Source organism: Phocoena sinus, chromosome 5 (genome assembly GCF_008692025.1).
Source record: "Phocoena sinus isolate mPhoSin1 chromosome 5, mPhoSin1.pri, whole genome shotgun sequence".
Lineage (NCBI taxonomy): Eukaryota > Metazoa > Chordata > Mammalia > Artiodactyla > Phocoenidae > Phocoena > Phocoena sinus.
The window spans coordinates 121,278,526-121,301,677 of NC_045767.1; positions in this window are offsets into that span (position 1 = coordinate 121,278,526).

The window sequence follows — 23,152 nt, forward strand, 5'->3', positions numbered from 1 at the left end:
CATCCGTCCCTCGCTCCTCTCCCTCCACCTGGGATCCCTTTGTCCTCCTGGGACTTCTTTCAAAGCTGGAAGCTGGAGGGAAGGGTTTCTTGGCCTTCTCTCTCTCCTACCTCCTTTCCATCTGTAAACAGAAAAAAATAAGGCAAGCAGAGGAAATTTCATTTGTTAAATTTAACTCCTCCTTTGCTGGAGGGTTACCTATTGAAGTTTGTTTTTTTATTCCTTCCTAATCGATGGTAAGTTGTTACCAAAATGAAAAAAACATTCGCTTTTAACATAATAAGGTTGATGCCTTAGATTACTAGGTACTTTGAAAATGTAATTTATGCTTAGTTATTGCCTTGAAGTGGGCTCTGTTCTGTTTGTACATTCAGTGAGACTGAATTCATGTTGGTTCCTGGGGAACCTCATCGGGCACCCAGAATGTCACTTTTTTTTTTTTTTGTGGCACACAGGCCTCTCACTGTTGTGGCCTCTCCCGTTGCGGAGCACAGGCTCCGGACACGCAGGCTCAGCGGCCATGGCTCACGGTCCCAGCCGCTCCGCGGCATGTGGGATCTTCCCGGACCAGGGCACGAACTTGTGTCCCCTGCATCGGCAAGCGGACTCTCAACCACTGCACCACCAGGGAAGCCCCGTTTCCCTCCTTTTTACTTTCATATATTACATATCATCTTCACTTTATTGATATCATTATCCTCCATTTGCTTAACGTCTCTACCAGTAAGGATGTAAAGATCAGTTTACACTGTGGACCTAGTTAGGATTTTTTTAGTTTACTTAACAAAACCAAACTCATTCAAGACTGTCTGCTCTCACAGGATTGAAGGGTGGAGACCCAATTTTAGAAATAGGAAGATCTCCAGCACCCCTGAAAGCTGGGTGCCAGGAGCCATAACTCCGTTATTTTGCAGGAGCAGCTAGTTCTTGAAAGTTCTGGGTTGGTGCCAATATTTCTTGGATTCAAAATCTTATTTTGGTTCATCCCATTGTTTTTGTTCTAGCACATCCTCAAGTAACTTCTTAGGAAAGAGAGTATGTAAGGTGAAATATCTGAGTCCTTGTGTGTCTGAAAATGTCCTTACGCTTCCCTTCCGCTGAGGAGAAATAAGTGCTGTCAGCTGGCGGCAGACCTGCTGCTAAGTGACACTCCTTATTAAAATGGACAATTTCGCAGAACACCACCATCAGAGAAGGTGACTCTGTGACCGTGATGGAGCAAATAAAAAAACAGGATCGCTCTGGAAGTGTGTTTGCGCACAGACGATAGCAAGAACACAGAGCAAACCATAAAAACTTCCACCATCCTCTCTCCTAGCTAACATGAGTGATTGTTGTTTCCGTACCTCTTAAGCTTTAGACCTACCTGTTCCATTTCTCTTGGTTCCTAGATAAGAGTTATTAAGGTACCTTAATCATAAGATCATTCTCACCACCTGACAGCACCCAAATCAAGGCAAACCCTACTTCCTAGCAGTCTTTCCAAAATCACTCAACACAGGCCTAAATCTTTTAATAAGAACTGTCCTAACACCTGCTTACAGAGATGCCCGTACCTCCCCATGGGGTGAAGACTTCCTTCCTGAGCTACAGTCAATAAACTCAATCTTGCTCAACACTCTAGGTGTGTTCCTGGTGGGTTTTGGCTGTTGGATATTGACATACCTTATTTATAATTTGGCTGGATATAGAATTTTCCGTTAAAAATCTCATCCATTGTCACAGAGCTTTGGAAGTACTGCTTGCAGTCTGCTAGCCTCAGTCTTTCCGATGAGAAGTCTGGTGCCAGTCTAGTTTTTGTTTCTTTGTAAATGACGTGTATTCAGGTTGTCTGAAAGCTTTAGGGGAAAGAATAACATTAGGTAATGTGTATTGAGTACTCATCATGTTTCAGGCATTAAACAATGCATTCTTCATGACTTAGTTTATTTAATCTTCACAAAAGCCAAATGAGAGAGCTGCTACCCGAGTTTACTATAAATGAAGTAACTGGCTCAAGGTCACAAGGCTGGTTAGTGGCAGAGCTGGACTCCAGCCCAAATCTGTCCTACTCTTAATCCCTAAGGCTGCACAATTATGCTAATGATACTTGAGGATTGTCTCCTGAGCATTCTGGCATAAAGGTTTACTTAGTGAAAGAGTTGAAACTACTGATTAAAATCAGGATTTGAGATTACATATGGCTTTCGTTGGCAAGCAATTCCCAATTTACAAATGGGCTTCGTTTTAAAATTTCCTCATCTTTAGCTGAATGTAATTCAACCTTGGGGAAAAGAAAGCAGCAAAGAGAATAAAATATGATGAACTTCGCTCCATACACACACAAAACGTTGGAATCCTTTTGAAACATTGGCATCCCTGACTAGCATGCTGGACCACAAGAGAAATTTGCATTATTAAAACCTAGAAATTTCATGTAGAATGAACTAAGAATGCTATTTATTTATTTATTTAATGGCATTTGAAATGCAAATATTTGGTTATAACAAATGAGAATGCAAACTGATCCAAAAAAATCAAAATTGATAGTTTACAATGAAAATACAAGAGGTCCATGTAAGGGAGGGTTGGGTAGGAAAATGGCTACTAGACTGCATCTTTTTTAAAAAATTAATTAATTAATTAATTTATGGCTGTGTTGGGTCTTCGTTTCTGTGCGAGGGCTTTCTCTAGTTGTGGCAAGCGGGGGCCACTCTTCATCGCGGTGCGTGGGCCTCTCACTATCGCGGCCTCTCTTGTTGTGGAGCACAGGCTCCAGACGCACAGGCTCAGTAGTTGTGGCTCACGGGCCTAGTTGCTCCATGGCATGTGGGATCCTCCCAGACCAGGGCTCAAACCCGTGTCCCCTGCATTAGCAGGCAGATTCTCTACCACTGCACCACCCGGGAAGCCCTAGACTGCATCTTTGATGATGAAATCTCTGCATCTGAAACTCTCATCAGGGTTTCCAAGCCAGCAGTCAGACCATGCAAAGGCTGAAAAATGACTCAACAACTCTCATCAAAGTCATAGCAACCTTAGTGTATCTCTTTCCTCATTCCAAGTTTCCTGTGTGGCCTCTAGTTTTCTATGCATTCGTCAAAAGGAAGAGCAAGTGACCAGAGACAGTTTTGGTGACACCATGTTGCTGCAATTTTTAGCAAGAAGGCTCCCATTGCACCTAGCGTTAAAATATGTAATGACTTTCCAGCTGAGGGAAGCAGTGCTATACTTGGCTTTATCTTGGCCAAGCAGAAAGGACGTAGAGTTTGAAATATGAGTCATGGCACAAAGAACATGGGCCTACTCGTTTGCTTAGAGCGTAGTATCTCTTACAGAGTGATTCCTCTAGAAACTGTAGAGCAATTATAACCTCCCATTCCCTTCCATCTCTAAGGGGCTTTTAAAAAATGGAATGATAGCTCTTGTTAGTCTCCAGAGTGGGATCACTGTTGTAGAAAATTGTGTGTGTGTATCTAGAAAGAGAGGTTTCCAGACACCTGTTCCCATTTCATAGTAGGGTGGTAACTATAGAGGGCGTTGTGAGCCAGTGGAGGTAGATGTGGAGGTGAGGATGGCGGTATCTTTGTGAACATCGGTTTGCTGTGTTCCCTAGTGATGGTGGAAGTTCAGCTTCAATGCTAATAAAGGTAGCAGCTTCTGCCAAGCCTCAACTGAGTGCACACACTAATTAGTTAAACAAAGTTCCAAACTCCTGCACCCTTTACAGGCAGGTCAACTGACTCCCTCTTATGTAACACACACTTAAGTAGGAATACAGATTTCCCGAAGAAGCAAGGAAAATGAGGAAGTGAACAGCCTGAATCCCACACTCTTCTGTTCTGTAGGTGGAAAACTCAAGGATTTTTCTTCCCCCAGGAATTAAAAAGCATCATCATTATCATTTCTACTGAGTTCCTCAGGTCTCTGCTCTTGTAGGTTTTCTTTTGCTCTTCTGCAGGCATCTTGAGATTCAGAAGAGAGAAAACATGGTTTCCTTGAGAACCAAATCTCTGGATGTTTTTAATTGTGTTACGGCTCAGTTTTACTAACAATTTCTGATTCAATGTGATTAGAGCTAAGTATACTTAGATCCAGTGGCCTAGTCACCTCCTCCAGCAATTTGGTGACGCTGGGAAGAGAAAGAAGTGAAGGAAAGGAATTGGAGTGGCTTGTAGGAGGAGGAAAGCTCTGTTTAGTTTCTGCTGACAAAAATGCTGATATACCAAAAAGGAAAATCCACATCACACACAGAGCTGCATGTCCTACTGTTGATTAAACTTCAGACTTCTACTAAGTTTATCTGCTGTTATCAACCTGACTTCTCTTGACCAAAATCAAAACAAAAAAGACCCCCCCCAACAAAAAAAAATCCAGACAGAATGTCAAATGCTCCATTCTCTCAAAGAATACTTAAATCTTTTTGCAAAATTAAATAGTAATTATTATTGCTCTGAATAGAGTTATACAGGCTCCTCCCTCCTGACATTCATTTCTCTTGTTGATGCCCAATAGTCAGGGTGAAGAGACAGCTACTTCATCATGTTCTGTGTATCAAGATCACTGCCAACGAAAGTTGGTGCATTTTGGTTAATTTTTGTTTTTATTTATTTATTTTGGCTGTGTGGGGCCTTCATCGCGGCATGCAGGCTCTCTAGTTGTGGCGCACGGGCTTAGTTGCCCTGCGCATGTGGGATCTTAGTTCCCCGACCAGGGATCGAACCCACGTCCCCTGCATTGGAAGGCAGATTCTTTACCACTGGACCACCAGGGAAGTCCCATTTTGGTTAATTTTTGATTGAACTATTGGTATGTAGTTAGTCACAAATTCCTGGAAAAGATTGTTTAGACTCATTTTGACTCAGTGGTCTTTGTTTTCCAGGATAAGATGCCACTGGTAATCTTACCTTCACTGTCTTTATATAATTTCCCTTTTTACTGTAGATGATATATTCAACAAACTCTGCTACTGGTAGAGTAGCAAGGTGTTCAATGTCAGGTACTGGAAAATCAGGAGTTAACAGATCATTGGTAAGTCTAAATCCAAGCTTTACCATGAAATAGCTATCTGACCATGACCTTACTTTTCATATCTTCAAGACAGGGATATTAATAATATGTACCTCACTAGGTTATTGTGAAAATTTACTGAGGTTATATAAAGTGGTCAAACTCTGCCTTACATAGATTAAGTGGCAAATAAATGATGTGAAGTTTACACCTTAATCAGGGTAAGTGGGATTTGGATACAATACAGAGAATAGTTGAGACCCTACTTTGGGCTTAATTCAGATTTTATTAACTCTTAGCTATGTTAAAATCTGCAGTAGAACCGTAATGAATGTGGATAATTAACAGTAAAGTTTCTGGAAAGTGGATTGTTTGCTTCTAAGACCTGCTTTCACATCTTTCTGAAACTTGGGGTTTAAAACGGGGAGACCTAACCTCCATACTAACAACCAAAGTTGTTCTTTCCAAACAGAGGACCTTGCTTTATTAAGGATATCCACGTTCTCCCAAGGTCTTCTCATATTTAAAATGTGTTTGACTCTCTGTCAGTTACTAAAACAATAACAGCGCTCATATCTGACAAAAGAATTGAAGAAGCCTTTGTGAGCTGCCTCTGGATTTGAAAACCCCTGACAATGGTTCTAGCTGATGGTAGCAGTTTTCAGAATGGACCACTGAGATACCTCAATGACTATAAACGACCTTCTTCATGTTTGATTTTCTTCCCAGTACCTAAAAGATTGAACAGAAAGGTTAAATCTTTTACAGGTTTTCCAGCTCCCATTCTCGCAGATAGCCTGGGGTGACTTCATGATTAGAAGGGAGCTCTTTGAAGGCCTGACAACATGGATTGTTGAAGCCATGAATCTTCTTGAATCTTTTAATGTCTCCCTATCAGAAAGGGTCCATATTTCCAACCATACATACTATATCACCCCCATTGAAATTCCCCTTCTCTACCATCTAATCATTGGCTATAGAATATTATTCCAGTCTGCCCACAAAACCCTGGCTGGCAGTGTGCTTCCACAAAACCCAGAGGGTTCAGACATGAGGAATATGTAAAACTACTGGTAACATAATTCTCTACAAATCATTAGAAGTCTGAGGTCTTGCCTCAGTGGTGAGAATTCACTGGAACTGGACAAGATGAAAGTACATTTGCAAATAATGAAAAACTGCTAAACATCACTGCAGAATGTCTTTTCTCTTTTATAGCTGCTGTTGGAATTTAAGCATTTCAATAAGAGTGCCTTCTTGCTACTGAGTGAAGCCTGTAAGAGAAAACTGGATTTCCCTGAAGTATGAGGTGTTCCAAACACTCATTGCTTCGATCTACTTGAAAAACAGCTCCCTCACCACTTAGAGATATATTAATATCCCTCCCCTGTCAGTCCTTTGGGTTGCAGCTAAGCCAAAAGTGAAATTCACTGGAAGTTGTAAGTAACAGAGGATCTTTGTCATAAGTGCCAGAAAATTATTGTGGGGAAAAGTTATATTTCATCAGCATTTTTCAAAGGTTGTTTCTTTTCATATTTTTCCCCTAAAGAGAAAATAGTTTTATTTCTAGACTGTGGTAAGTTCTCTACTGGCCTGGCCTAGGTTGAGACCTGGAGTTGAGCCAAAAAATTTGCAAGAAGCTTGGAACTTTGTACCTGGGGAAATAATGTCCTAATGATCTGAGCTTTAGGACTGTCACATAATAACGAATTATGATTTTATGGCTTTTGGCGTCTCCATTGCTTTGTCACACTCCAAGTAGTGACACCTTTCAAAATATGTCCAGAGTCTTGATGTTTGCATTTCCTTAAGTAAATGTTTTCCAACTATAACTCTCTTCTCTTTTTTTTTCCATTTCCACAATTGCCCCCGACATTTGTGTAGTATTTTCTTGCTTTCTTTAGTTGTCATCTTCTGTGTTTTATTTGCACTTCATGAGTCCAAAGGTAGAGATTGATAGAGAGAAAAGGAATAAGGACTTACAGAGTCCTTAATGATATTAAGGTTAGTGATTTAAATAGATGAGGGTCAGCAAAGGCTTGAAAAACTGACCCTGCTGCTCATGTGATTCTATATTAAGGCAGTCTAGCTAATACACTAAACTTGGTTGTTTAGAAATAATGGAGGTGAATGGATTCATGGCTATGATTTAGGTTATGAATTAACATTTACTAAGCCTCCTGAAGCATACTGAAGAAGGGAGTCATTTGTAGTGCAGTTCTAGGGAGCTGTGTATCTGGATGTGAGTGTGAGTGCGTTCACAGGGGGATGCTCACTCACATGGCAGAACTGCCTGGAAGAGTACTCATTCAGTCAACACCAAGTAAGCATAATCGAGTTCTTCTCTTGATACAAAGAAAAATGGCATTCTCCTTCACTTTCTTTTTTAAAAATTTTTTAAATGTTTCTTTCTTATTAGTCATCCATTTTATATACATCAGTGTATACATGTCAATCCCAATTGCCCAATTCATCCCACCACCACCCCACCCCCTGCTGCTTTCCCCCCTTGGTGTCCATACGTTTGTCCTCTGCATCTGTGTCTCAATTTCTGCCCTGCAAACCGGTTCATCTTCTAGGTTCCACATATATGCCTTAATATACGATATTTGTTTCTCTCCTTCTGACTTACTTCACTGTGTATGACAGTCTGTAGATGCATCCACGTCTCAACAAATGACCCAATTTCATTCCTTTTTATGGCTGAGTAATATTCCATTGTATATATGTACCACATCTTCTTTATCCATTCATCTGTCGATGGGCATTTAGGTTGCTTCCATGACCTGGCTATTGTAAATAGTGCTGCAATGAACATTGGGGTGCATGTGTCTTTCTGAATTATGGTTTCTCTGGGTATATGCCCAGTAGTGGGATTGTTGGATCATATGGTAATTCTATTTTTAGTTTTTTAAGGAACCTCCATACTGTTCTCCATAGTGGCTGTATCAATTTACATTCCCACCAACAGTGCAAGAGGGTTCCCTTTTCTCCACACCCTCTCCAGCATTTATTGTTTGTAGATTTTCTGATGATGCCCATTCTAACTGGTGTGAGGTGGTACCTCATTGTAGTTTTGATTTGCATTTCTCTAATAATTAGTGATGTTGAGCATCCTTTCATGTGTTTGTTGGCAATCTGTATATCTTCTTGGGAGAAATGTCTATTTAGGTCTTCTGCCCATTTTTGCGTTGGGTTTTTTTTTTTTTGATATTGAGCTGCATGAGCTGCTTGTATATTTTGGAGATTAATCCTTTGTCAGTTGCTTCGTTTGCAAATATTTTTTCCCATTCTGAGGGTTGTCTTTCGGTCTTGTTTATGGTTTCCTTTGCTGTGCAAAAGCTTTTAAGTTTCATTAGGTCCCATTTTTTATTTTTGTTTTTATTTCCATTTCTCTAGGAGGTGGGTCAAAAAGGATCTTGCTGTGATTTATGTCATAGAGTGTTCTGCCTATGTTTTCCTCTAAGAGTTTGATAGTGTCTGGCCTTACCTTTAGGTCTTTAATCCATTTTGAGTTTATTTTTGTGTATGGTGTTAGGGAGTGTTCTAATTTCATTCTTTTACATGTAGCTGTCCAGTTTTCCTAGCACCACTTATTGAAGAGGCTGTCTTTTCTCCACTGTATATTCTTGCTTCCTTTATCAAAGATAAGGTGACATGTGTGTGTGGGTTTATCTCTGGGCTTTCTATCCTGTTCCACTGATCTATATTTCTGTTTTTGTGCCAGTACCATACTGTCTTGATTACTGTAGCTTGGTAGTATAATCTGAAGTCAGAGAGCCTGATTCCTCCAGCTCCGTTTTTTTTTCTCAAGATTGCTTTGGCTATTCATAGTCTTTTGTGTTTCCATACAAATTGTGCAACTTTTTGTTCTAGTTCTGTGAAAAATGCCATTGGTGTTTTGATAGGGATGGTAACAGATGAAGACATAGTGGCTAATTCTGCCAAGAAATTGTAAGCTCCTTAATTAAATGAGGTCATATGCCCAATTCTGTGGTGAAGGGTCATCATTATTGGGCTAATAAGACTCTGTTTAACTATAATTTCATTGTCTGAAAATAGTCAATGATTTCTTCTTAAGAAATGTAAAAAAGTTCAAGACTTACACATATTTTCAAAAATTCAGGTTTAATATTGTGTTGCCAATTGGCATTAATATTTATTATGGTAGGAATAGTTTAGGTTGAAAAGATTAGTGACAATGTAAATATAAAATATCTCAACAGCTGTGTGTGCTTATGTAGATTGGCTTGAATTTATTCTTTTAAAAATATCTAATTTCCTACTTTCTCTTACATGTATGTGTCTGTTGCCCTATCAGTGTCAGTGTTTCAGTTATTTGTTGATGTAAAACAAACCTTACTAAATCTGTAACAACTTAAGTGACTTAATAACAACATTTACTTTGCTCAAGAATCTGAAATTTGGACAGGGCTTGGTGGGGACTATCAGTTTCCATCCCACTGGGCATTAGCTGGGTGTCTCGGAGGCTGGGGGTTTGAAGCATCTGAAGTTTCATTTACCTGCATTTCAGGTGCCTGGGTTGGGAAGCCTCAAACAGCTGGAGGCTGGAACAGGTGGGGCTCCTGGGGTATCTGTCTACCTACGTGTGGTCTTTTCATGCACGTTTCCCAGCATGGTTACTTCAGAGTAGCTGCATATCTTACCAGGTGCATGTTTGCAGAAAGAGGGAGAGAGAAATAAAAAGAGAGAGAGCATGTGTCAGGGGGAAACTGCATAGCCCTTTATTACCTAGTCTCACCAGCAGGCAGCATCGCTTCTGCCACATGCTGCTTGTTAAGTAGGTTACAAAAGCTGATCCAGGTTCAGAGTTGGGAGGAAATAGGCTTCACATCTCAATGGGAGAGTGGCAAGCGTCTGAAAGGGCAAGTGGGGATGGAAATATTGTTGTGACCATTTTTGAGAAATACAGTCTGCCACAGTCTTGTTACTGGATTTAAGCAGGTGTGGAAATAGAAAGCTCCTGAAGGAGCAGACTAGAGGTGAAGACTGGAATTTTAGTCACAAGCTGAGAAATGGTGTCAGTGTTGTGAATTAGTGAAAGTGTGCCGACTTTAGAGTCCAAAGAGCTGAGTTTGAAGCACAGTTCCCTGACATACTGCATGTGAGGCTGTAAGCAAGTTACCAAACCTCTGAGAGCCTGGGGTTCCACATCTAGCAGCTCATAATGCTTCCTCCTCAGCATTGTTGCAAAGATGAAATTAACATAAGCTCCTAGCCTATAGTTAGAAAGAATTCAATTCTCAGTGGGCTCCTTTTTCTCCTAGTCACTGCTTGCTCCAATTTCCAGTTTCCTCTAGAGATGTTGTTGTTCCTTCCTGCATTTCTGCATCTTTCTGCTTGGACTGCCTTTTCCGCCTCCCCCACTAAAGGAAACCCAGTTGTAAAATGGAGCTCTGTGCTCCTTTAATTACTTCTGTATGGCACCCACTATCAGAAGACAGTGGTGGAACAGACTTTCTCTAAAGGCTGGAGACAATGAAGGAGGATTACTACACACCCCAGCACGTAACTTCACATGTGCTATTAGACATCGTACATCTTAAGAATCCCTCAGCCAACATCACCTCTAGAAAATTTTCTCTGACCGTTGTGTTCTTCACAGACATTACTTTGTATCTTCCCCCTTTCTCCTGTTTGTGGTCTCTCCATCCGTTCCTCCTTATCCTTCAGCAATGCTCCAAATACCTCCAGTCTCTTCATTAAGTATGCCCAGCCCTTGAGTTTCCTCTGTGTGTTAGCCCCTGCAGTATCCACTGGGACACACACTGGTGCACAACCAAAAAGCCAACCGAGGTGGGTTTTCCCAAGCAACGACAGTTGAAGTCAGGGTTTTGTTTCTCCCACTACACTGATTTTCAACCTTTCTATTACCAGTTTTTTAATGATTTAAATATTAGTATTATATATCTACTAATTTTTCAAAGTGACACAAACACCTATTTGGTCAAGGTAATTAATATCTGACTGTTTAATAGTCACCTAATTTTTTTAAAATTTATTTTTGGCTGCATTGGGTCTTCATTGCTGTGTGCGGGCTTTCTCTAGTTGCGGGGAGCAGGGGCTACTCTTCGTTGCGGTGTACGGGCTTCTCGTTGCGGTGGCTTCTCTTGTTGGCAGAGCACAGGCTTCAGTAGTTGGGGCACGTGGGCTTCAGTAGTTGTGGCTCACGGGTTCTAGAGCGCAGGCTCAGTAGTTGTGGCACGTGGGCTTCAGTAGTTGTGGCTCACGGGCTCTAGAGCGCAGGCTTAGTAGTTGTGGCACGTGGGCTTCAGTAGTTGTGGCTCACGGGTTCTAGAGCGCAGGCTTAGTAGTTGTGGCACACGGACTTAGTTGCTCGGCGGCATGTGGGATCTTCCCGGACCAGGGCTCGAACCCGTGTCCCCTGCATTGGCAGGTGGATTCTTAACCACTGAGCCACCAGGGAACTCCCAGTCATCTAGTTTTTCCTGCCTTTAGTCGTAACTTGAGGTCACTTAAAGGGGGACTACAGAATCCAACCAATGAAAAAATAAAATGAATTCTACAGTGTTTTCATTTTCTTACAAGAAACTTTGATAAGCAGAAACTTTTTCCTGGTTTGCTCTTGTTTTCCATATCAATATTTTGGATTCCATTATGAATAATTTTGATCCACCTTTGGTCAGATTTCACAATACCCTTCTATCCTACTTTCTGGTGTCTCCATTTGCTGTTTCTTTATTCTACCCGTTTCTTCATTCTACCCCTTGCAGTGCAGAGTGAAGGGGGAGTTGATACTTACTGAACATCAATTATGTATCGATACTAGGTGCTACTCCAAGCACTGTGCCTTTGTGTTTGTGCCACTTTGTTTAATTTTCAAAACAGCCTGCGATACATAGGCATCATCCCCAATGTTGTATATGTACGCGGAAACCAAGACCAACAAGTTAATAAACTTGGTCATCACCGCATAACCACCAGTTGGAGGGGGACAGAGGGACTTAAAATTCAGGCCTTCAGTTTTAGGGCACCTACTCTTTCCACTGATCCAGGCTGAGTGAGAAGGACACAGAACTGTGCTAAATAGTTTTATTTTTTTCTCTGAAAACTGATGAAGTATGATGATATTTTATTCATGAGATAGCCTCATCTACAAATCTGAGCAGCTCTTTTTCTCCTTAAAAGTTATCTTTGCACAAGTTTTCATAAGATGTTAAATCTCCACTTGGGGTTTTATTTCCTGTGTGAAAAAGTAAAATCTCATGCATTAACATACCCTTTTCCTCCACTGCACTTATGTTCAATTGGGGCAATTAACTCATCAGGATGTGACTTGTTGTGTATAATGTTGGTGCTGTCTTTACCATGGATGTCACCGGTGTGCTCAGCCTTCTCACAGAAGCACTGAATTTGGCTCAGGTATTTTTAGCCCATCTTCAGGTTTTCTTTTTCTTTCTTTCTTTCTTTTTTTTTTTAACCATGTACTGTGGTAAGGTGGGAACACGACACGGAGGAGATGGAACTGGTGGCAACGAGACTTTTGAACACAACAAACCTGATGCTCCTCTTTGCACGTGTAAATATTCTTGGGCTGTGCCTTGGGAGAGGGTTGCTAAGCAGAGGAAACCATTTTGCCTTCTGCTAGGGCTCTTTCACTTGGCTTTAGCCAGGCCGAGGCCGGAGTAGTAGGGAGAAGCTCAGACCCTGCCTGCCTGGGAGAGTTCTGCTTCCTGACTTTGGAGCTAGAAAAATTAATTACACAAGCCATATTGTCTGCTTCATAAGCCACAGAATTGTTAAGACAAAGCAGCAGCTCCTGGCAGATCTGAAGGACCCTGAGTCATGCAGAGGCAGGGGACTGTGTGGACAGGCAGGAGGGCAGGAATGATGCCTGAACAGACCCTCCCTCGTAGGCCCTCTTGTTTTGCTTAGAGGCCAGCTTCCATCAGAAAGAATGTGAGAATCAACCCCACTTATTTTATAGCAGTGAGCTTACTAGGATCTTTGAGAATTTAGATACGGAGAGCCAGAAGAGTTTTGTGTTGGATTTGAAATTAGAAGGTCGATGTTTATACCTTATTTTATTATGCTCTTGGCAAGTCACTTAGTTTCACTGATTCTCAGGAATTTCATCAATAAAATGGAAATTGTCTCAATGCCTATTGATACTGACACTCCACACTTGAAAGCACCTTGTTATCTGCATGTGCGGTGCAAGTGTTTGTTGTTATTATAGGTGTTGTTTTTCTGCTTCACTATACAGCTTCTGTCCCACCAAGTGGAGCCATGCCTGCCCTAATTTTTTAGGGCTCTGGTAGGAAGAAGTTCCCTTGAGGCTTCTGAGCAAACGCCACTGTGAGCACACACTTGGAGAATATTCCCTGGGCTCTGGCCAATCTCATGTCTGATTCTCAATTAGAGGTGTGAGAGCTCCACAGAGAGCTTATAAGACCATTACCAACCTCATTAGAGGCTCCAAACATACAAGTCACTGGTTCAGTACCCCATAGAGAGAGAAGTAAAACTGACAACAGATTTCAAAAAATCAGTGATAGGTTCTTGAGGCAAAATTGTTTTCCTAATAAATTGGCATGGTCTGAGCCCATCTGATGACAGCTATAGGAAATTCCCAGGGCTCGTGAATCAGCTGATTCATGCACTGGCTTCTGCAAACAACTCAGTTGAGGGGTTTCTAGGTTTCAGATTCATCTCCTTCTAGTGTTTACTATTTGACATAATTTGGTAGGTGGTTAAAACGGAACCACTCTTTGGCTCTCAAGTGAAGCTCGATGCCAGTATAGAGTAATGAATGAGAGTGCAGACTTTGGGGTTCACCTGAACGAGAATTCCAGTCCCTAATTATAAGCTGTGTGACCTTGGATAGACTAAGTGAATTAGTTAAGGTGAGATTAGCTGCTGTAACGAATACATCCCAGAAATGAAACATAACGGAAATGTATTTCTCACATAAAATCCAAAATGATTCTTCTTGATCTGTTGGTGCCTTTTCTCTAAGAGTAGTAAGGAAGCCAGGATCCTTCCCTCTTATAGATCCTCCATCTTTAATGTGTAGTTTTCAAGGCTGCCACGAAGGAGGCAAGAGCACAAGGGATGGCACATGGTGGGTTCTAATGGACCAAGTTTGGACATAGCATAATCTTTGCCTCCCATACTCCATCCCACTCAGTTACATGGCCGCACCTAGGCTGTCCACCCAATCTCCAGCTATGTACCAGGGAAAGAGGAAATAGGTTTGGTGATCAGATGAAAGAGAAAGATGAAAATAGGAACTGTCTCAGAAGAGTTGTGAGGATTCTATGTGATTCTATAAGAGAAGATGTCACATAGCTAATGCTCATTAAATATATTATTAGTATTATGACGCCTTTGATTCCAACTAAAATTTTTATATAATAATTTTCAACACTAGGAGTCTAGATTCAAACCTTCATAATTTTCCAGTTGCCATGAGTGAATATTAACATTTCATGGATAGTAATTCTGAAGTAATAAGAGAAGCTCAATTTTATTAGGCATGCCATATGCCAGATAATGTATTAACATTTACATGCAATTTGTCATTTAATCTTATAAAAACTCTCTGAAGTCAGTATAATGCTATTATGCTCATCCACAAGAAGAAAAAGGTCAGAGATTTTAAGAGGCTTATCCAGAATCACTCAGCTAGTGCGTGGTAGAGTCGGCTGTCAGTACCCACATTGCTAACTGCTAGGCTGGACGACCTCCTCAATGCTCAGAGTATTAGGACATGGGCTCATTTTCTAGCTGTATAATCTCAAGCCAGAGATGCTTTAAATCAATCACAACTATCTGGAAGTATTTCTAACATCTGTGTGAATTCAAGGTAGTAAAGCAGAAACAGACCTTTGTTTCTAGGAATCTACAAACCAATGACATGGACAGAAACACACTATTGAGAATATACTTCATACAAATGCATCATATATAAGTGTAGTAGATTACTTTTTTAATAAATTAATCAATGTCCTTCCCCCCCCCCCCCCCCACCTCCTTTTACTCCTTTCTTTTGACCTAATTCCAGCAGAGAGTTGGTTCTATTTAATTGCCTCAGCTCAGGGATGAGGACAGGGTAGGTATCAGAAATAGGTTCCTAGTCTCTCGGGCTCTTCTGTTCCAAAAGCGCTTAAGCCCTTGATGGACCTAAGTGAGGACAGATAAAATGACTGGGACAAACAGTGGGAGGAGGGTAGGGTCCACCAAAGCTAGGAAAAAAGTCCTCGGGGCCTGGGAAGAGGAGACAGGCAGATAGGTGATGAGGGTAGAGGAGTTGATAGTTCGCAAGGGGAGGAACTCTGGTTTCTGTTTACCAGGCAGGTTTCCAGGAGGCAATTAGAATGACAGACTGTGGGGAAGCTCAGGCAGATAAGACCACAGACAATAAGACCATAAGCCTCACAAAGATTTCTTCTGCCTTAAGCTTGGTATAGAACTAACATACTGGAGTTCTTCTAACTCTAACATAAAGGTGCCCTGGGGATCTGGTTAAAATGCAAACTCTGATACAGTAGGTCTGAGGTGGAGCCAGAAATTCTGCATTTCCACCAAGTTCCCGGGCGATACCAAAACTGCATGCTTAGAATAACAATGGCGTACAATATTGCTGGACTTGAAGGGGCCACCTGGGCAGAAATGAGCACCTAGGAGCTGTGTCATCCTTGGCAAATGTCAAATGTCATTTGAGCAAATCCAGCAAATCCAACAGTCTAGTTCAAATCACCTCCCCTTTGGTCCACACTTTCCTTTGTCAATAAACAACACCTTAAACAGTGACATCCAACAGAGGTCAAGGCCATTAGAATCCTGAGCCTTTGCTCCATCCACATCTGACTCATCCCACGTGAACATCATTAGGGCATCCTCCTATGACAATCTTGAATTCAAGCAAAGGTGCACAGTGCCTTGGAAACCCAGGGAGGCGGTGGCGATGGGAAAGCCCCCCACACTCACACTTGTGAACCAGTCCCCAACCACAGTAGTAGTTACTGTGATCACCACGAGCAAAAAGAATAAAGCCTTGGCTCTGGAGCTCAACAGACCAAGATTTGCATTATGGCCTTACGAACTTGCTAGCTGGAAAATATCTTTTCCCTGAACATCATTTTCTTGGTTGATAAGATGAGACTTTTTGTGGGAAGTAAATATGAAGATATATTAGGTTCTTTCTAGTTGTGAGACAAAACTGAGTCAGGTGGGACTGAGTTTGGTGATTCCTAAAGTCGTCTTAAAATAGTTTGGAAGGGGCTTTTTTTTTTTTTTTAAACAATGTTTAATCTCTGTGCAAATTATATTCAGGCAGTTTAGTTCCCAAAATATAGAGTTCCTCTCCTGCCTAATGGTGCCCAGGGGTATTTGGCATAAAATACCTTAAAGGGAGCCAGTTGTAAGCCTTCCTTTTCCATCAATAATCCATTAGTCACTTATCCTACCTCTGCCTTTAGGCCACTTATCTGTAAAACAAGTTCACTTTTAATTCTACTATATAGTTCAAAGCCAAGGCTATTTCCCTTAGTTTACCTTGATCTCAAAGGAAGTAATTACTTGCTACCAAGACTTTCTTATGATTCAGATTCGAACAAATCAGATTTAGACAAAATTGCCAGTAAATAGTGTTTCTGGAATCTCTGGAACAAATTTGCTCCCTCCTGCTACTTTTCTGTTTCTGTAAATGCTGCACTTTGTTCCAGAGATTCTGCCACATTTGCTTTAGGGAAGGTTAATTTTGCCATATATACATAATCATTGGCATTTTAAAGAAAACATTTATAATTTTCTCAGTATGTGATCAAGGTTAAAAAGGTGGCTATAAGATCGGAGCAGCAACAAGGATGGCTCCAATGGAGAGACCAGTGACCTGGAAGTTCTGAAGATGTACAAGGTCTCTGTTTTTAAGAGAGCATAAGGTCCTTGCAACAAGAAAATTAGTGACTAGGCATATTAAACTTTCCATGCCATACTAGGAATGAGAATGCTTTGAACATTTTCCTTTAGGACAACTGTATTTTCCAGCTAGCAAGTCTTTCATCTTGTGGCAGCATGCTTACACAGCTCCCACACATAGATCTTGAAATTTTTGGCAGCTATACCAAAAATTACCACTTAAATGTTGGTGTCGTAACAATTGGTAATAAGCACGTTTGCTTGACACAAAAGATGAGTTCAAATGGGAATAAGAGATGGTGAAGTTTATGGGCTTCCCTGCTGGCGCAGTGGTTGAGAGTCCACCTGCCGATGCAGGGGAAATGGGTTCGTGCCCCGGTCCGGGAAGATCCCACATGCCGCGGAGCGGCTGGGCCGCTGAGCCTGCGCGTCCGGAGCCTGTGCTCCAAAACGGGAGAGGCCACAACAGTGAGAGGCCTGCGTACCGCAAAAAAAAAAAAAAAAGAGAGAGAGATGATGAAGTTTAATTGAAGAAAAAAGGATGGATGTGCTAATAAGAAACTTCTTATCATGGTCGAGAATTTAGAGTGATTGAAGTCTTCTGCAGGTTTTTAGGCAGAGAAACAATATTATCACAATATATTTAAGGAAGGTGGTTTCTGTTGTTGTGTGCCCCATAGATTGATAAAGGTAGAGATATCAGTTAGGAGGTTTTGTTGGTAGACCAAAATGCAAAGTGATCACAATCTTTACGGTAATTGTACCTTTAAAAGTGAAATGATTATGTCTGAGATGTGTTTTAGAAAACAACAACAACAACAAAAAACACCTGCAGAAATATTCCTTGGATTGGATATTTGGTGTGAAAAGCAGAAAGGGCTTAATTCACCATCAGGTAATATCAGTACTTTGTTATTTAAAAAGTGATGGAGAATATATTCTTCAGTGAGGGTTTAATGAGTAAAACGAGGGCCATTTGACCAGTTATGGATCATAAAACTGGTATGGGCTAAAGGTAGAATCTGGCTCATTTAAAGGTTTTGTTTGCATAGCACAGTGTTGATTTTCAATGACTGAAGTCAATTCACTACTCTATTGTCTTATGTGCAGTCACAAAACATAATAACGTTACCTACCTGGACTCCAAATGCATTTGAATTTGTGACCTCTGTCTTACACATCCTTTGAGGTCCTGTTTCTCTAGTTTTACAAAGCTGTACTTCTAAATGGTAGCAGAATTGCAAAAATTGCCTTTGTCTTTCATCTCGTGGCAGCATGGTTACACAGCTCCCACACGTAGATCTTGAAATTATGCAAACTTTTGGAAGTAGGAAAAAAAAAAAGTTGTTTCTCTATCAGTTTGTGGGCTACAGACAGAATATGAGGATTCTCTTAAAATGCAAGCAGAAAAGAGGATGCAGAAAGTAATAAATCTTTGGTCATGGGGTCTTAGTCAAGAGCAATCTTTAAAGAAAATCTACTCCAGTAAACAGAGGGGCAGGAAAATAGGTAAAATCAGAGAACAAGATTTGATGTGGTTTTAGTGAGAAAAGGGGTCACATAAATGACCAGCTATGGCTTGGAGGCCTCTCAGACAAACTTAGTAAGAGGCCAGAGGAGAAACCTAATGTCCAGGAGAGGGCCAAGACAAATCACAATTTTTCTTTCAGCGCGGCTTCAATTTTCAGTTTTACGGTCCTGTCTCATGCAGTTGAAGTGATGAACAGGAAAACTGCTGATGGCGTGCGTATAAAATCTGGAAGGTAAAAAGACACTTAGCCAGCTTGAGGAAAGTTACAGAGAGACCGATATGAATAGGAGGTTGGCTCAAAAGATGTTTTGGGCCAATCAACGGAGCAATGCTGAGACTTTTAAGACAAAATGCAGATATAGTTTCCAAAAGGATTAATTTGTTAAAGTACTTCTTCACTAGAAAGAGTCTTGAATACAAATACGTGCATCCTCTCTTTACATGCCCGTAGGACAGCACCTAATATTCTTTCCAAGAAAGCAAGTATAAAAGCTGCTGTTTGTTTGCTTGTTTGTTTTTCAGATAAAACCTAGCACATCTTTAAGTCGATGTGTAGAGTTTAAGTAAACCCACTGTCCCCCTTCTGTGCCACATTACCAGCTAGTGCATGGGATTTTAATTCCCATTATTTTAACTATTGTTTTCATTATCAAGAGAACAAGGTAAGACCGAATTTCATACCATTAAGCTACGTCTGCCCAGAGGCTGCACAACTTCAGGAATCTGGGTTGGTGCACAGAAACCTTGTGTTCAAAAGAGTATAATTATTTTGTACCAAGGCAGTATGATGGGAGTATATAATGTAATCAAAATTCTTTCAAAGTACCCTATTTAGACACTCAACTTTCTAATACTGTGAATGCTTAAGTGTTATAGCCTCAGTATTGCCTCAGGATCAAGGAAATTTTAGGGAGAGCCAAATTATAGCTTTCTTTCTAGGACAACAAACACATGATTTAGTCAAGAAGAAAGGGGGAACATTGGAGACCTTTCATTTGAAGACGATTTTAACGGTAGCATCTTAATTTGTAGATCTAGTACACTCTTACTTTGAAATACAATCAACACATATTGAGCACTTACAACATATCCAATACCATGATTAGTGCTTTTGCATATTTGGAGTAATTATTCTCTCCATAGCCCTCTGGGCTAGATATCATTAGCACTGTTCTCATTTTTAAGATGAAAAACACTGATGCTTAAAGCAATTTGCCAAGGATTACACACTTAACAAGTGGCAGAGTGGGAATTAAAACTCCAACTCTAACGTTTATTCTGTGACATACAGATAAATCATTGTTCAAAATGCCTGTATTTTGGGAGAATTTAGCAATTTCCTGTTGAACAATTTCAATGCACTGGATTTCCAACAACTTTGCTACTTTCTCTAGTTGTATATGCTTCTGATGTGTGTGTGTGTGTGTGTGTGTGTGTGTAAGTGTAGCAGAGTTTGGAGAATAAACTATTTTGTGAAACAAAATGCTCAATTTTTGGAAACACTTGCTTAATTGTCACCTACCCCTGATTTAAGTGTGGCAGCTAAATAAATGAAATACTTTCTAAATTCAAGTAAGATCTTTCCTTTTATTTCCAAATATAATGTAACCAATGTTGTTCACCTCACGCATTGACTATTACAAAACTTTCCAACTAGTTTATCTACATCAACTTTTCCCAATTTTGCATGGTGTCAAATTAATCTTTATAAAGCTCTGTTGCTATAATTTTCCTTCTTACCTAAAATGTTTAGTGGTTAAAAAAAAAAATTCTCCCCATGTGAGACTTCCTAGCTTTCCTCCATTTCCCCTAACTACTAAAAAGATTTTTCTTTGCTTGTTTAGTTCCTCCTCCTTCATCCTCTAAGGAAGGAATTTTCAAATCAGGTTTCAGGAGATTATCTAACGAGGGTGGTAAAACCACCATCATTGTTTTCACCATTAAAATTAAACATTTTCAATTACGAACGTAAGTGGCAACAAACAAAAGTAATGTTAGTGATACCTGAAGCTTTTCCGCAATAGAAATATATTTATATATATAAATATTTATATAAATATATACAAACACACATATATATCATATTTTAGTTGTAGATATCTCAAAATATCATTTACACTCATCACTATTTTTTTAATATACATTTATTTATTTTTGGCTGTGTTGGGTCTTCGTTGCTGTGCACAGGCTTTCTCTAGTTGCGGCGAGCGGGGGCGACTCTTCGTTGTGGTGCGCGGGCTTCTCATCACGGTGACTTCTCTTGTTGCGGAGCACGGGCTCTAGGCGCACAGGCTTCAGTAGTTGTGGCTCGTGGGCTCAGTAGTTGTGGCGCATGGTCTTAGTTACTCTGCAGCATGTGGGATCTTCCCGGACCAGGGCTCAAACCTGTGTCCCCTGCATTGGCAGGCAGATTCTTAACCACTGTGCCACCAGGAAAGCCCCACATCACTATTTTTTAATTATAGCGGCTATTAATTCTATCATCAGACCTTGTTATTTAATGTATAGATAAAAGAACATATTATTATGGCATAATTTTTAATAAGTCATATTTTATTCATCATATTTCAATATATTTGATTTCCTTTGTAGTCTAGTGTATTCTATCTTAGGCGTTTAGAAACATTGTTCTGAGAGAGGGCCCACAGGCTTCACCAGACTGCCCACCAGTTGATGGCCCAAAAAAACGTTACAAGCCCCTGCTATAAGAGTCCGATCTTTTCTAGGGTCTTCAAGATTGCATAAAGCAGAATTGATGGATTGATAGAGGAGGGGTCAAAGAAAATGGAAAGGAGGGACAAGGAGAAAGAAAGTAGGAAAGTGGGGGGAAGAAAATACCAAGTGTTGTGTGAGTTGGTGAAGAAATAGCAGACGAAAGATTAAGGATAGGGAGAAACTATGGAAGTTAAGAAAATAGGAGCAGGAAGGAAAGAGGATTTTTGGAAGTGTTGGTTTCATTGCAAATGGAATCCCTGTTAATGTTCTTAGAAAAGTACAAAAAATATGATTCCTTCCTTCCTTCCTTCCTTCCTTCTGTCTGTCCTTCTTTCCTTCTTTCCTTCCTTTCACTTCTCCTCTTTGAATATGACTCTATTCAGAACTGAGCTATGAGAGCACTGGGATTTATACCTTCAGTGGATTGCCAATGAAGTTCTTCAAGAAAACTTCAAATGAATTAGCCTGGCATCAGATGTCCCTGAATTGTGTCAGCCTTTCAAATGTGTACCCCTTCAGTTCCCAACATCAGTCTTCTTTTTGAGCCAAGGCATACTTTTTACTGTCCCTTGATCATCCCCAAGCATATCTTAGGAATATGTCTTTGCTATTTCTAGATTCTCTGCCTGAATTCTCTCCTTTCAACCCTTTCCCTAATTTTTCCCAACAACCTAGGGCCAGCTCTTCTTCTACCCCAATAAAACCTTCTGCAATGACTACACATCAGTAGTCAGCAAACTTAATCCAGAAAAAACCAAAGAGTAAACATTTTAGGCCTTGTTTACCTAAGCAAGTCTCTGTTGTAACTGCTCAACTCTGCCCATCTAACAGAAAAGCATCCATTAAAACTATGTAAATGGATGAATGTGGCTATATTCCAATAAAATTTTATTTACAAAAACAGGTTGTTGGCCACATTTGGCCCGTGAGTGATAGTTTGCTGACTCCTGTTCCAAATCATAGCAACTCTTCTTTTCTCTGAATTCTACTAAGCTATTTTCATAACCACTCATTTAGTTCTATTTATAGCCTTATACTATTAGTTATATCTTCTACTATAAGCTTCTTCAGGAAAAATTTGATAGTGTGGACCCTATTGTTGAAGAAACAAATGAACAAAGTATTGCATGTCAGTGAGATAGAATGTATTAGACCTAACACATTTCGAATAAATATTTCTAGTCCCCTATGTCTGTCAATAATATAGCGTCAATCACATGTAATTGTCAATTTAGACAAACCAATCCCTAGTCTGTCTAGAAACATTAAGAGCTTTTCAAAAACACTGATATTGTTGAGTTGCATTTCAGAGAAGAATTAATAACATTTTTCCTACAGTGAAATTTTTTTCAGCTTTTTGTATCTGATTTTAAAAACTCATTAAAGTTACATTATCTGTTTCACTAATGTGTTTTAATGAATTTTACTGAATGGTTTATTATATTTGTCATAAATGCTGTTACCTCCCAGAAAGATAGAGTTTGGAATAAAAAAGCCTAGATTTGAGACGCAGCTCCATCAACTAGCTTTGTGACATCAGGTAAATCATTTAATGTTTAGGATCTCTATTTTACTTTTTTGTAATGACAGGATAATACATGTATTCACGGCCTTTAAGTGGACAATGAATGTGAAAGTCCTTTGTAAGAGGTAAAATAATTAAGTCGCACTTGTTTTTGAAGATGCTATCATTGCCTTCAGGATCTTTTCCTTCAGTGTATTTTTAAAAACTAACTGCTTCTAGAATAGCGTTAAGGAGACCGGTAGCCTCATTGATCTGGCATTCTGGCAGCACTTGGTCCAGAGCCCAAGGAACAGGAACTTGTTGGAGGTAAATGAAAAAAATCAAGGTCAGATCAAGAACTCTCTCCTTCAGGATTTCAATAGGTTCAAGAAAGAGTGAAAAATTCAATCCAAAGACTATGGCAATACCTAAGTGGGTCTAGATCAGATGGACTAAATGGGAAACATAACACTAGAAATATAAAAAAGACATATTGGAGTGTTGGGTAG